The sequence below is a fragment of the Giraffa tippelskirchi genome, chromosome 12 (genome assembly GCF_054371585.1).
Source record: "Giraffa tippelskirchi isolate mGirTip1 chromosome 12, T2T-mGirTip1v1.2.pri, whole genome shotgun sequence".
NCBI lineage: Eukaryota > Metazoa > Chordata > Mammalia > Artiodactyla > Giraffidae > Giraffa > Giraffa tippelskirchi.
In genome coordinates, this window is record NC_137286.1 from 2,207,270 (window position 1) to 2,223,174 (window position 15,905).

Below are 15,905 nucleotides of genomic sequence, written 5' to 3' on the forward strand. Positions count from 1 at the left end.
ACCCATGAGACCCCTGTCAAGCCATCCCAATAAAACACGGGAGCAACTGCAAGCATTCAGATGGACTCCTGCTAGGAAGCATATTAGCTAATTGGGGAAAATTTAGACAGGATAGGGCAAAAAATATTGGGTCATTAAATTACAATACCATCTTGTAGCTGGTCTTATTTTGTAAAAGAAAAGGCAAATGGGGCGGGGAGACCCATTCATCTAAATATTCAAATGAAAATCAAAGTCACTCAGTCCTGTTGGACTCTGCAATCCCATGGACTATACAGTCTATAGAATTCTCCAGGCCAGAACACTGGAGTGGGTAGTATATCCCTTCTCCAGCAGATCTTCCCGACCCAGGAATTGAACTGGGGTCTCCTGCATTGCAGGCGGATTCTTTACCAACTATCAGGGAAGCAAGACCCTATTCCAAAATCCGAGTCTAGAGAACCGCTTGGTGTGCCTGGCTCACACCCGTCCCCCCACAGGAGCACGATGTTTTAGATGATCCCCTTATGAGTCAACCTTCCTGAGGTCCACAACTGGGAGCTCCTAACTGGGGATATCCCAATTCTGAAGGGGTGACAGTCTTCCAGACCATTTACCCCTAATGTCCCATCTGGGGAGCTGGAGACTCCAGACTCCTATAAATAAGCTCATGGATATGGCCTTTGGGATATTTAACAGTATAGATAGCGAAGAAGGGGCTACCCTAGTGGCTCAGATGGTAAAGAATCTGCCTGCAAAGCAGATGTGGGTTCCATCCCTGGGTTGGGTAGATCCCCTGGAGAAGGGAATGGCAACCCACTCCAGTATTCTTGCCCAGAGAATTCCATGGCCCGAGGAGACTGGCGGGCTACAGTCCATGGGGTTGCGAAGAACTGGACCTGACTATTTCTCTTTTTCTTTATGGGGGAGAAGAGACAAAAAGGATTCACGGACAACATGAAAAAGCCTAATCACGGGCAGCAGCCTTAACCTCAGCACCATCTCAGGTATATGCATCCTTGTGAAGACCCATGCTGAGGATAGGACCCAGGAGGCCTGGATCAGAGCCACTGTCTCACTGAGAAAACATGTTTTAAGTGTGAACAAGAGGGCCACTGGAAGCGTGACCATCGCCAGTCCTGAAGGGGTATCAGGGCTCTCAAACCAATGATAGCTGAGAGGACCAAAGGCTGACAGGGCCCAGGGCCTCCCTGTCTCCCAAAGAACACCTGGAGAAGCCTCAGGTAAGCCTTGAGATGGCTGGTAGAAAGTTTTCTGAGTAGATAAGGGGGCTGACTGACCTCCTTCCCAGTTCTGTAAGATGATGGGGACTGACGGGAAGCCCCAAACCAAGTGCTGCTCATGCCTGAGTGCACTGCCCGCTTGCTGGGAGATGGACTTGCTCACTGAATTCCAGGGAACGGTAGTTTGGAGACGCTCAAAGAAAAGGTACCCACCAAGAAAAAGTTATTCCTAGTGGGGGGAGGAGCATGCTCAGTCCCAAGTGAGAGGTCTCCGTTCCACCCCAGCCAAGTCGTCAGATTATGGGCTGCTGACCTGGTTCACAGCGCTGGAAGGAAAGGTGGCTTTCTTCCGCACCCAGACTCTCAACACCACTTTGCCTTCGAGTGGACAGATCCAGACACTGCAGTGCCATGAACGCTTCCACTCCACGTGCTTATGAAACTCAAGCCACAGGATACGAATGGAAACAAGGAACAAGTCCGGCAAAAAACTGTCCCGGTACCCTTAAAAATGGGATTCCACGGGGCTACAGACAAGCCTCCTTACATCAAAGGCCAGACTGAGGGCCATACAAAACTGTAAATAGATTACCAAAATGGGAGGCCGATGGTCTGACTAACTGTACCTGACAGGAATTTGGGGGGAAGGCTTCTCCCCTAAGTTAAATGAGGAAAAGTAAAACATTCCAACATGCGTGAACGGGTGTGTCAGTCTCTCAATATCATTGAGGTAGTCAACTAATTCTTTTTAAAACAGAAAGAAAAAAAAATTGTCCTTGTTTTACAAGTCAGATCTTCACAGAACTAGAGGTGTGGCTCTACAAGTAATCCAAAACCCACCAATCCTTTTCAGCTCACTTCAGTTCAGTTGCTCAGTCGTGCGATCCCATGAACCACAGCACACCAGGCTTCCCTGTCCATCACCAACTCTTGGAGTCCACCCAAACCCATGTCCATTGAGCCGGTGATGCCATCCAACCATCTCATCCTCTGTCGTCCCCTTCTCCTCCTGCCCTCAATCTTTCCCAGCATCAAGGCCTTTTCAAATGAGTCAGCTCTTCACATCAGGTGGCCAAAGTATTGGGAGTTTCAGCTTCAGCATCAGTCCTTCCAGTGAATATTCAGGACTGATTTCCTTTAGGATGGACTGGTTGGATCTCCTTGCAGTGCAAAGGACTCTCAAGAGTCTTCTCCAACACCACAGTTCAAAAGCATCAATTCTTCCGCACTCAGCTTTCTTTCTCACATCCATACAGGACTACTGGAAAAACCATAGCCTTGACTAGACACACCTTTGTTGGCAAAGTAATGTCTCTGCTTTTCAATATTCTGTCTAGGTTGGTCATAACTTTCCTTCCAAGGAGTAAGCGTCTTTTAATTTCATGGCTGCAGTCACCATCTGCAGTGATTTTAGAGCCCAGAAAAATAGTGTCAGCCTGTTTCCCCATCTATTTGCCATGAAGTGATGGGACCAGATGCCATGATCTTAGTTTTCTGAATGTTGAGCTTTAAGCCAACTTTTTCACTCTCCTCTTTCACTTTCATCAAGAGGCTCTTTAATTCTTCTTCACTTTCTGCAGTAAGGGTGGTGTCATCTGTATATCTGACGTTATTGATATTTCTCCTGGCAATCTTGATTCCAGCTTGTGCTTCCTCCAGCCCAGCGTTTCTCATGATGTACTCTGCATATAAGTTAAATAAGCAGAGTGACAATATATAGCCTTGACGTATTCCTTTTCCTATTTGGCACCAGTCTGTTGTTCCATGTCCAGTTCTAACTGTTGCTTCCTGACCTGCACACAGGTTTCTCAAGAGGCAGGTCAGGTGGTCTGGTGTTCCCATCTCTTTCAGAATTTCCCAGTTTATTCCACGTCCAAGGTCAGGGGTGGCGGCCGAGAGGAGCTACCCCACGTCCAAGGTAAGGAGCAGCGGCTGCGATTTGCTGGAGCAGCCGTGAAGAGATAGCCCATATCCAAGGTAAGAGAAACCCAAGTAAGACAGTAGGCATTGAGAGAGGGCATCAGAGGGCAGACACACTGAAACTATAATCTCAGACAACTAGCCAATCTGATCACACGGACCACAGCCTTGTCTAACTCAATGAAACTAAGGCATGCTGTGTGGGGCCATCCAAGACGGATGGGTCATGGTGGAGGGTTCTGACAGAATGTGGTCCACTGGGGAAGGGAATGGCAAACCACTTCAGTCTTCTTGCCTTGAGAACCCCATGAACAGTATGAAAAGGCAAAAAGATAGGACACCGAAAGAGGAACTCCCCAGGTCGGTAGGTGCCCAATATGCTACTGGAGATCAGTGGAGAAATCACTCTAGGAAGAATGAAGAGATGGAGCCAAAGCAAAAACAACACCCAGTTGTGGATGGGACTGGTGACAGAAGCAAGGTGTAAAGAGCAACACTGCATTGGAACCAATCCTTTTACCACTCCCAAAACCTTGCCTATTGATCTTAAAAAAGTATTAAGATTAAAGAAAGGGGAAACAAAGTCATCCTGGGAGGAGCTTGCCTGTGTCTTTGAGATACAAATGTCCTACCTGGTTTTCTCCAGGAACTCTTATCTCTGCCATCTTTTTAAAATACAAAAAAGTGGAATCACTTGTTTGACTTAGTATGAATAGAATGCCCTTGTGGCTCAGCTGGTAAAGAATCTGCCTGCAAAGCGAGAGACCTGGGTTCAGTCCCTGTGTTGGGAAGATCCCCTGGAGAAGGGAAAGGCAACCCACTCCAGTATTCTAGCCTGGAGAATTTTTGTTAGGGCTACAGTCCAAGGGGTCACAACAAGTTGAACACGACTGAGCGACTCTCACTTTCACTTTCAGATTTAAAAAAACAGACACGGCACACGCAGCACAGGTTTACTGTGCAGCAGGGAACTCCAGCCAGCATCTTGCTCCGTGCTTAGTCGCTCAGTCGTGTCCGACTCTCTGTGACCCCATGGTCTGTATCCCACCAGGCTCCTCTGTCCATGGGGATTCTCCAACACAATCCAATCCACTCGAGTGGGTTGCCATGCTCTCCTCCAGGGGATCTTCCTAACCCAGGGAATTGAACCCAGGTCTCCCGCATTGCAGGCAGATTCTTTACCAGCTGAGCTACCAGGGAAGCCCCAATATCTTGTAATAACCTACAATGGAAAATAATTTCAAAAATAATATATGTATATGTTTATCACCAAAAAAAATTCTATTTTTTGAAAATAAGTAATATTTATCTTTTTGCCAGGTTTTCTAAATGTCCTTTGGACATCCAGTAACAAGGAACAAGATACAACATTTTAAATATATTTGTGTAGGATATAAGATTGAAATGATTTTTGCTGTATCTATTTTTGTTTCCTCGTTGTTACGTGTCTAATGGTTTATGATGTCTATCTTCTCTGTGAATTGTACCTTTTATCATTAAAAATATTCATCTTTGTTTCGTTAAAAATAATAGAATGCAAATTTTGAAAAAGGGAGTAAATAATTTGGAACAGGGACTTTCCTGATGGTCCAGTGGTCCAGAATCTGCCTTGCAAAGCAGGGGATGCAGGTCTGATCCCTGGTCAGAGAACTAAGATCTGACAAGCCACGGAAAAACTAAGCCCCCACACCAAAACTAGAGTCTGCGTGTGCCAACAAAAGATCCCATGTGCTGCAACTAATAACCCACATAGCCAAATTTAAACAAATTAGTAACAATTTGGAACTTGTCAAGGACAAATAAAAATCTTAAGCATTTTCCATAAATATTAGTAGAAAGGGTTTAGCCAGTGAGACAAATAAGCTTGATTTGTTCCATCTGCCAGAAACTCAATTTTAATCCAACATCTTTTGCAGACTAATGGGTTTATACTGCTGTACCTGACTCATGGCTGAAATTTTAGAACAGGAACTACGAGGTCTCTGTGTTTCCCTGTTCAAATGTATCTATATATGTCTTGTAGATGTTAAGGTACTGCCAAACATTAATTTGTAAAATTGACTTAAAGAAAATTAAGCGCTTATATAAATACTCACAAAATAATCTGGCCACAATGAACTTCAGTTTCACATCATCTGGAAAATATTTAGTACTAAATTGATGTCATCAATGTTATGTACCATGGTTTACTAGACCTTGTATCTATTGCTGATGTGTCAGCAAGAAAAATAACTCAACATGGAAAAAACTTTCAAGGAAAAGCATGTGTTTTCAGTAAAAGGAGGTGTGAGGAATGAAAAAATGCTACAAAGAGTTATGTACAATCGGGATTTTCTACGATTGGACTGAGTTTAGCTGGGTAAATGGATTTTGGGAGAGCCCCTGAGGTATCCCAGAGAGAAATATCTAACTAGTATTATTTACTATGTTGGGAGTGAGGTAAAGTAACACCTGAATTTGGTTTTTCTTTCTGTTAAAAGGGAACAAAGTCTCCCTGGAATGCCTTTTACCTTCTGACCAGGGACAGAATCCCTGCCCCCAACACTGGAAGTGCAGAATCCTAGCCACGGGACCACCAGGGGAGTCCTGGAAGGCCTCTGATAACAGATTGTGTAACTCATCTGTATTTGCTTTTGAGATCTCTTGTAACTTTAAATGTTGGTCACTCAGTCCTGTCCAACTCTGTGACCCCATGGATTGTAGTCTACCAGGCTCCTCTGTCCATGGAATTCTCCAGGCAAGAATACTGGAGTGGGTCGCCATTTCCTTCTCCAGGGGATCTTCCCAACCCAGGGACTGAACCCAGGTTGCCTGAATTGCAAGCAGATTCTTTACTGTCTGAGCTACCAGTGAAGCAAATAAATACTGTCTCATAGTTTAACAGGAGGGAAAGTGGCAGGGCACACCTTTTGAAAGAATGACATCACCCAAGGACACAACATAAACCGATTAGAATCAAAAAGGACCAAGACTAGACAAGACTAGACCTCAACCAACCAGTGAAATGACACACCCAGAGGTGCCATGGCAGTTCCAAGGCCCTGTTAAAGGACCAAGGAGTGGGCGGTTCCAGAAAAACATCTACTTCTGCTTTATTGATATGCCAAGTCTCTGACTGTGTGGATCATAACAAACTGTGGAAAATTCTTAGGAGATGGGAATACCAGACCATCTTACCTGCCTCCTGAGAAATCTGTATGCTGGTCAAGAAGCAACAGTTAGAACCAGGTGTGGAACAACTGACTGGTTCCAAATTGGGAAAGGAATACGACAAGGTTGTATATTGTCACCCTGCTTATTTACCTTATATACAGAGTACATCATGTGAAATATCAATAATCTCAGATATGCAGATGATACCACCCTTATGGGAGAAAGAAGAACTAAAGAGCCTCTTGATGAAAGTGAAAGAAGAGAGTGAAAAAGCTGGCTTAGAACTCAACATTCAGAAAACTAAGATCATGGGATCGAGGCCCATCACTTCATGGCAAATAGATGGGAAACAATGGAAACAGACTTTATTTTCTGGGCTCCAAAATCACTGCATATGGTGACTGCAGCCATGAAATTAAAAAAAATGCTTGCTCCTTGGAAGAAAAGCTATGGCCAACCTAGACAACATACTAAAAAGCAGAGAGATTACTTTGCCAACAAAGGTCCCTCTAGTCAAAGCTATGGTTCTTCCAATAGTCATGTATGGATGTGAGAGTTGGACCATAAAGAAAGCTGAGCACCTAAGAATTGATGCTTTTGAACTGTGGTGTTGGAGAAGACTCTTGAAAGTCTATTGGACTGCAAGAAGATCCAACCAGTCCATCCTAAAGGAAATCAGTCCAGAATATTCATTGGAAAGACTGATGCTAAAGCTGAAACTCCAATACTTCGGCCACCTGATGCGAAGAACTGACTCACTGGAAAAGACCCTGATGCTGGGAAAGATTGAAGGCATCAGGGAGGAGAAGGGGACGACAGAGGATGAGATGGTTGGATGGCATCATGGACTCAATGGACATGAGTTTGAGTAGGCTCTGGGAGCCTGGCGTGCTGCAGTCCATGGGTCGCAGAGTTGTATATGACTGAGCCACTGAACTGAACTGAGTGGGCTGTGGCCCAAATGCTGGAAATCTCTGCCCTTCCCCCAAACAGTTGGAATAATCTTCCCACTCATTAGCATATGAAATCACCCAGCCTATACAAACTAACCACATTTCGCAGCCACGCTCACCCTCTGCCACGGTCCACACTCTGTCTGTGGAGTGTACTTCTCTCTGAGTCTGAACAAATCCACTTCTTACCTATCACTCTGTCTCACTGAATTCTTTGTGATGAGACATCAAGAACCTGAGCTTCATTAAGTCCTCAAACCAGGTACTGTGGGTTTTGGCTGGGTTTGAGTCCCAGCCATGTGGGTTTGAGTCTCAAGCAGAGTCCTGGCTGAGTTTGAGTACCAGCCATGTGGGTTTGAGTCCCAAACAGGGTTTTGGCTGGTTTTGAGTCCCAGCCACATGGGTTCAAATCCCAATCTGAGGTAAACGGTTTCAGCAGTGAGAGATCTTATTTGATCAAGTATTTTGAAACTTTCTGACTTCAGCTAACTTTGGGATGCTTCAGAGGGACCCTGAGACATCTCAGAGAGAAATATTTAACTATTATTATTTAGCAGGTTAAATTACATGGTGAGCATTATCACATGAGTCATAATCCTACTTAAAAATATACTATATGGGGCGTGGGAGGGAGGAGATATATGTATACATACAGCTAACTCACTTTGTAGTACAACATCGTAAGGCAACTCTACCCCAATAAAAAATTCTTAAATTTAAAAAATATATTGTATGGATGTTATTAATGCAGAAACACGTCCTGGTATAATGCTAGAGCTCTAGTTGTTACCTTAAAATGCTGTGTGTCATATCAGTGACTAAGCTTCTTTATCAATTACACTGTAATCAGATGTTTAACTGTGCCTTTTAAGTCTTCTGTCGTTTATAGACCTTTATAGTACCCTGATGCAGTTACAAAAATGCTTCATCTTCAAAAATAGGAAGGCTATGGAAGCAGTTGTAACAATTCTACATCAAGATAATGGCTGTGTGAGGACTGAAGCCCAAACAAGGAGCTGTCCTGCCCCTGGGCCTCTACATCAGGCATCCAGGGATTTTCACTCCCTGACAGGCAGGGTCGATGACCCTACTCAGCCCAGAAGCAGCTACAGATGGGACTGTTGTCCCTCTGCTTCCCATAAGAATGTGGGAGTAAATCTCTGAGGGGTGAATTAGTCAGGGAGGGGGCCTGGCACAACCTTTAAAAGAATGACGCAGCCCAAGAACATGCCATCAACGGACTAGAACCATCTAGGTCCAAGATGGTGGACAAGTGGACTTCCTCGAGGCTTTGAGCCTCAGTATAAGCTCACTGTAACACATCAGAAAGTGACACACCCACAGGCACCATACTTCCAAAGCAGATCTCGTAAAAGTTAAAAAGCGGGCAGTGGTCCAATTCCTGGAAACCCCTGCTCCTTCCCCAAAATAGCTGGAATACTCCTACTCATTAGCATATGAAATTACCCATCCCTATAAAAACTGACATCCTTATACCTTGGGGTCTCTCTCACCTTCTGAGATGGCCCACACTTGGTCTATGGAATGTGGTGGTGTTGTTCAGACACTAAGTTGAGCCCAGTTCTTTGCAACCTCATGGACTGCAGCATGTCAGGCTTCCCTGTCCATAACCAACTCCCGGAGTGTGCTCAAACTCATGTCCATTGAGTTGGTGATGCCATCCAACCATCTCATCCTGTTGCCCCCTTCTCCTCCTGCCTTCCGTCTTTCCCAGCACTTGGGTCTTTTCCAACGAGTCAGATCTTTGCATCAGGCGGCCAAATTATTGGAGTTTCAGCTTCAGCATCAGTCCTTCCAATGGATATACAGGGTTTATTTCCTTTGGGATTGACTGGTTTGATCTCCTTGCTGTCCAAGGGACTTTCAAGAGTCTTCTCCAGCACCACAATTTGAAAGCATCAATTCTTCAGCACTCAGCCTTCTTTATGGAAGGCTCTCGCATCTGTATATGACTACTGAAAAAATCATAGCTTTGCCTATATGGACCGTTGTTGGCAAGGGATGTCTCTGCTTTTTAATAGTATGTCCCTGAATAAACCTGCTTTCTCATTGAACAGAAAAGAAGGACCTTGGCCCTCACCCGTCCTTCTCCGTGCATGTTATCCGACGCTGGCTATCCGACGCTGGCTATGGAGTCAAGCTTCAGGTCTTTCCTCATTCATCCCACCCCACCCAAACTGGGCTGCTCCTATGTCTGGTACAGATGGTCTGTGTTAATACATGTCCTGGTTATTTTATAAATTTACCATTTAGGAAATAAAGCTATCAAGTTTCCACTGGAGTAAAAAGTCTAGTTTTGTCAATACTTTCGACCCATCAACTGCCCAACACTTCAAACAGAATCACAATTTCAAGATAGTATAATAAAGGTGGTCCATACTCATCCACACTTCAAACTGTTGACTGTTTGACAGGGGCCACTTGTATGTGACACCAACAGTCATGGCACCAGGGCAGTGTCTGTCTCAGAGCGGAAACGCTTTGAGCGGGGGGGCAGGGTCCTGCCCCCTCCTCCTTCCTCAAGACTAGGGAGGAGGATGCAGATGCTGACGTCTTTCCTCCATTCTCCAGCTTCAAGGAGAGACGCTAACACAACTTTGCCCCTTCAGTCCTATTCCAGTGTTTTGGTTCAATTCATTAATACTTCAAGGAAACTCAACCCAGCAAAACACGCCCTACATCCTGAGCGAGGTCAAGACAAGAGGATGTCCGGCAGGATCTTTCAGGATAACACAACTCCCACCCTCTACTCACAGGCTAAGCCATGAGATAAGCCCATGCCTTATCTCAGTCTCCAGAGCTCAGAGAAGGAGGGGAGAGGACCCAGGGACCCAGGGCATTGGGGCTGCCGAGAAGCCAGCCCGGCTGAAGGAGAGGGCACCAAAGATGGGAGGCAGCAGGTGCCAGTGGAGCTGGATGCTGAAGGCCGACAGAGGAGGGACCAGCACACGGTCCTTCAGGGACTGGGGTGTGTCTGGGGCTGGTGGAGTGGGCTGCAGCTCTGGTGTCAGGACACGCCTCCCAGGGGCCCCTCTACCAAGTTCTCCTGGTGCCACACGGAGGAACAGGAGTGCATATGCTCCCACTTCCCGGCTTCCTTCCATGCAGAGCATGCCTGTGTGGGAATGTATTCACACCTACCCACGCCCGCTGGCAGCGCCCTCCCGAGAGGGACAGGCAGCCAGTGTAGCCCTCGCTCCGGAAAGAGCAGGAGGACCACATGGGCCACACCAGATACTTCCTCTCTGGTGCCCAGCACCTGGCTGCCCAGGGCAGCAGGGTCTGATTTGGTCTGGAGGCAGAACTGTGCCCCAAAGCCTGCCAAGTCACTCCCTAAGAAGTGTTGAACCCGAGTCCCCTCAGCAAAAGAGAGGCGCAGTGTCTGGGACGCGCTTCACTAGGAGGGTGCCCGGACAGCCTGGCCAGTGGCGCTGAGCCCACTGCTGCCCTGACCCTCGCCCCACCACGACTCGGAGACGCAGTGAGTCCTCCGTGCCTGCCTTGGCACAGGCTACTTACTCCCTCCCTTCCACTGGGCAACCTGGGGCTGCCGGTTGTTCCTTTGTCTCCACCTGCCTCCTCCATCCGGACCGGGCTTCCTGCTCAGCCCTGAGCCCGGCGTTCCTTCACGCAGCGCTGGCCATGCCGGGCTTCACGGCTGTGCTTGTGTCCCTCTTCCTGTGAGGGACGCTTCTAGAGAACACGGCTGTCACCTTATTTTTGGAGCCCCAGAACTCAGCACAGGGCCCTCTGAGAGCAGCTGCCCCACCCTGAACCCCCTGGTGCGAGCATCGCTAAGTGGACATACAAACGCAGAGACAGTGAGCGAGTCTTCCCATCTTGTCCTGAAACACTGGGAAAGGACTCGGACAGTGTCACTCGGAGCGGTGACGCTCAGGGAAGGAAGACAATGTTGATCTTCAAACACTTGAGCCTTGAGCATAAAGCTGCGGAGGAGAGGAGCGCGCGCCAGGGCAGTGGAGGAAGCGGCGACACAGCAGGAAAACGCAGCAGCTGCCGGAACTGGCCGCAGACCCGGGCACCGGAGGCACCTAGAGCAGGAGCAGTCCCTGATGAGCAGCTGCAGGCTTCCCTTCTAAGGGGGCGGGCGGGGGGGGGCAGGAAGGAGGCATGGCGCAGGCTGGGGAGGGACGCTCCGCCGGCTTTTCCCTGGGTGACGCCCCCACGAGGGCCTCTGTGTATCAGAGTCAGAAACCGCAGGAACGAGTCCCAGGGAGCTGGGGAGGACACGAGAACCTCCGAGGATGTAACCACTCGGCCCCGTCACACAGCCACAAAAACACCCACAAGGCAACCAAACCAGCGCTGACGGCATCAGAGCTGCCAATACGGCCCCAGTGTCCCCTGCCGTCACCCTGAGAGACTGGGTCGTCTCGGCAAGTGTCTGGTCTAACCTCCACCCCAAGGTGACTCTGCTCTGCGGGAGGCTCCGGCTTGTGACTAAGCAGTCAGAGGTAACCGGTGGCGGCCACTGCTAATCAGAGTTAATGCTGGGGGCCACCTCTAAACAGCAGTAATGGTGGGGGCCACTGCTAATCAGAGTTGACCCAAGTGAATCCTGACTAACCTCCTGACTGAACACACCTCACATGCTGGTGAGCCTCAGGCTGCTCCTCTTTCAAGCTACTGAAACCCAAATGCGACTCTTCACGGCCCGGCCCAGAGTTAGGTGCTCAGCCAAGCGTTTCAACTCAAAGTGTCACATCTCATGGCTGATGTCTCACCAGGTGGCCTCCTCCTGGGCGTCTGCAGGAACTTGCATGGTCTGGGCTGAATGACACCACACAGGCATCAGTACAGGCAGGTGGGTGAAGAGCAAAGAGCTCCGGCCCAACCGGGACCATGGGCTCCACGCTTACCCCACCGCCGGTCCTCTTCTGCAACACAGGAAGGGCCCAGAGAGTTGCTGAAGATCAAGCAGGACGGGCCTTCTCCGGACCAAACACAGCTCCCTGCAGCTGCGGCCTGTGTCAGCCTGTCTCAGCCTGAGCTGACAGGGGAGAGGCGGCTCAGGGGGAGACTCAGAACAGCTGCCTTGTGTGTTCCAGACCCTGGGGCCTGTGCCCCATCACTGTTGCCAATGAATACCTCTTTTGTACTAAGTACCAGGCACCATGCTAGGTCCTTGGGTTACAGGAAGGAAAAAAAAAGTGGGGCTTACAGTCTAGTAACAGCAAAGAGACAAGAGATAAGAGAAATCTGTAAATGCTATTGGCTGTTAGGGTGGCAGAAGCAGGGACAGTGATCACTGAGGGCTGAGCCGGGCCGGCAGGCCTGGGAGTGGCCACCGTTGGTGGAGGAGGAGACTCGAGCTCAGAGGAGGCGAGGCGCCCTCGGCCTCCTGTCCGGTGCTCGCACCTGGCCCACCACTTCTCTCTGTCCTCTGGGCACACTGGCACAGGCCTGTCCACCTTCCTCACAGCAGGCTCTGAGCCCAGAACCCTATGCTTCAGACACGGGGGGAATGTCTTCATGAAGTCTCTGCGGGCAGGGCAGAGTCCCCTCCTGAGCGCCAGAGTGCGCTGTTCAGGGACTTCTGTGCTCTGGGCAAGCCGGGAGGGGAGAGAAGAGGACTCGCTTGTGTTCCCACCTAACAGGACCTGCGCCTGGAGAGCTGCTGACCTCCCGATGGCTGCCAGGAGCCCTGCTCTGCACATGCCATCCGGGGGACCCGGCCAGCATCCCAGCGTGAGACACCTTAAACATGCCAACTTTCTGGGGAGGAGAGCTGAGGTTAAGAAGCTGGAATCTGGAAACAGGCCACCCAGGTCCAAGGCATACACCTCAAGGGCATGCTGCCCGATCCACGTTTAAACAGGGTTCGGAGGACCACGGGGAGGGACTCCGGTCCGGAACCTGCTCCGCCCGGGCCCTCCTGGCTGCACTGACCCCACCGTGGCAAGGAACAGGCAGAGGCCCCACGGTGGCCAGTGGCTCCCTTCCTGGCAGAGGACGTTCACTTTTGAGTTCACACAGGCTTCCTCAAAAGGCCCCGTCTACTATCTGTCCTGGGCCCTAGGGCCACCCCTGCACTCTCAGCATCCTGAGAGTCTGGCCCAAACTGAAGAAAAGTCTCAGACTCTCCCAGCAAAACCCATTTTCCACATGCCCTCCTCACCCGGTAAGCTCCCTTCCTTGGGGACACAAGTAAGGCCCAGATTTCCTGTCACCTATGGCTGGGCTCTGTTCTCTCAAGAGGCAAACCAAGACCAATTCACAAAGCTGCTAGACTCTGGCCTCCTCATGGACTGGCGGGGACACCCGGGTTCTCCGCTGGGGGACGGTCCCACCTGGACTCACCTGTGCACCATCAGAACACCTGCAAGGCATGCCATGCTCTTCACATCGCTCCCTTCAAAGCTACCACTTTCCTCCCTACTTAAAGGGCTGCTGAACTGTCTACAGGATTTCACAGCAAATTAGTAATAAAACCCACTCCAACAACAAAACCTAAAAGAGCAAAGTTCTGGGCCCTGCGCGCCAAGCCCTTCCTATGCCTACTGCCCCTCTTGCCTGAGCTGGACCAGGAGGCAGTGCCTCACAGACGTGCCCCCCAGCGTCCCCGGTGCTGCTCACGGAGGCCACACGAGCTCCACGGATCCCACGGTCTCCAAGCCTCACTCACTGAGCAAGAACTGCTGGCAGAGGGTGTTTCAGGGACGGTTTCCAGGGCAATGGTAACTTGTTCATACTGCACAGAGGGAAATTTTTCTTTTAAACATCATCTTCTCTAGGTTTTTGGAGAAACATATGCTGTGAAAGCGATCACAGTTGTTCTTCTGAAAGTTTTAGTCATGTTTCTTAACAGTTTTCTGCATGGTCTTCACTTTTGGAGATGAAAGGCCAGTGTGAGGACAAGGCTCATCATTAAAGAATCTTGTCTCGGTTCCCCCGATGTGCCTGATCTAGATGAGAGGAAGTCAACCTAACTAGGGCATAAGCCTTATTTTTAGGAATAAGAAAACATTCTGGGTGTTGGGTAAACAAAAACAGTAGCATGGCCCTGCCAGCTATCTTACCTCACTTCTGGAGTTTCAAAAAACGCCGCTTTGTCTCAAGTGACTGAAGTGCTCTTAGAATATTCTCTTTCAAAATTCAGTGTATGAGCAATGAAACTGCTCTACCCTGAGGGTGCAGTATCCCAAGGAAAGACATGGGTCCTTTAGGAACGGATGAGATTGCACGTTTTAACCTCAGTAAAGGTAACACTATTTATGCTGCCTCTAAAATCAAACCTTTATTGTTAGAGTTCTTTAAATATGACCAGTTTAGATGACTTTTGCAGGTGAATACTGGTACTAAAGACAGACATCATTTCTCATTGGTCAATAACGTACTAAAATACAGAGACATCTTATGACAGATGAGCAGTCAGAGAAATGAAACTCCTTTAACAGCAGTTTGTATTCCGTTTGTCCTTTAGAGCATGAAGTTCCAGGAAGGTGAAAAGGACCTGCTCTGTTGTTAGGTCACAGGGCATTCACCCCCTCATCCTTCCCTGACCCCTGACTCAGGCCCACCGGTCTGGCCTCCCCCCACCACAGGGCTCTCCCACGGGGCCCCCTTCTTCTCCTGGCCTCCCCCAGCACCGTCTCAGGGCTCGGTGCTGGTCCTCTCCTCGGCTCCTCTTACTCGCTGAGGGCTCCTGGGGTCTTCCCCTCAGTCACCACCTATACCTAAAGGTACCTCCAACCGTGTCCACACCTGCTCTCTCACCCTTAAACTTTCCCACAACTTGCCCCGTTTCATGGACAGCAACCCTGTACTTTCTGCTGCTCTGGCCAAAAAAAGGGGACAATCACTCTGGCTCTTTCTCACCCAGTTTCAATCCAGGAGCAAGTGGACTCTTATTTCAAAACACACTCAGAATCCAACCACTGTCTCACCAGGACAGCATCACCTCTTACCTCATTACTGCCAACAGCCTGCAAATGGCTTTCTGGCCTCTCCTTGCTTCCAGCAATGAATTTGCAACACAGCTGCCAGAACCAGCATTTGAAAGCCCGAGGCCACTCTTCTTCCGTTTGAAACCCCACTCCCCACCCCCCATCTCAGAGTAGACACACTGGCGTGGCCTCTGTGGCCCAGGTGTGCATTCTGACGCCCCGCCACTCTGCTCCAGCACACAGGGTGCACTCTGGCCTCAGCCAGACACGGACTCGGGTGCCTCCCTTGCAGCAACATCTTGGCTAAAGCACCTCATCCCCACCCATCACCCATTTAACACGGCACCACTCAAACCCGGGGACCTCTGGATGCCTCACCCTGCACCTATTTTTTTCGTGCCATTGGCCCCTTTGTTCTGTACTAGACACTTAATTACTGTTCACTGACTGCTACCCTATTAGGACATAAACTTTAATAAGACGTCAGAGATCCCAAACACCTATACCACCTCCCTGCCTGTGTAGACGGTAAGCACTGATGACCTTGTGTCCAGACTATCATATCTGGACCACCACAGACAAGCCCAGAACCCACAGCCATCAATGTTACAACAGTCCCACGAGACTGAGACGTCAAACTGATCGACGATCTCAGTACCCTCTCTGCGTGATCATGCAGCAGCTGGGAAAAGGCTGTGGGTCTAATTCATGTCCTGAATCACAATGAA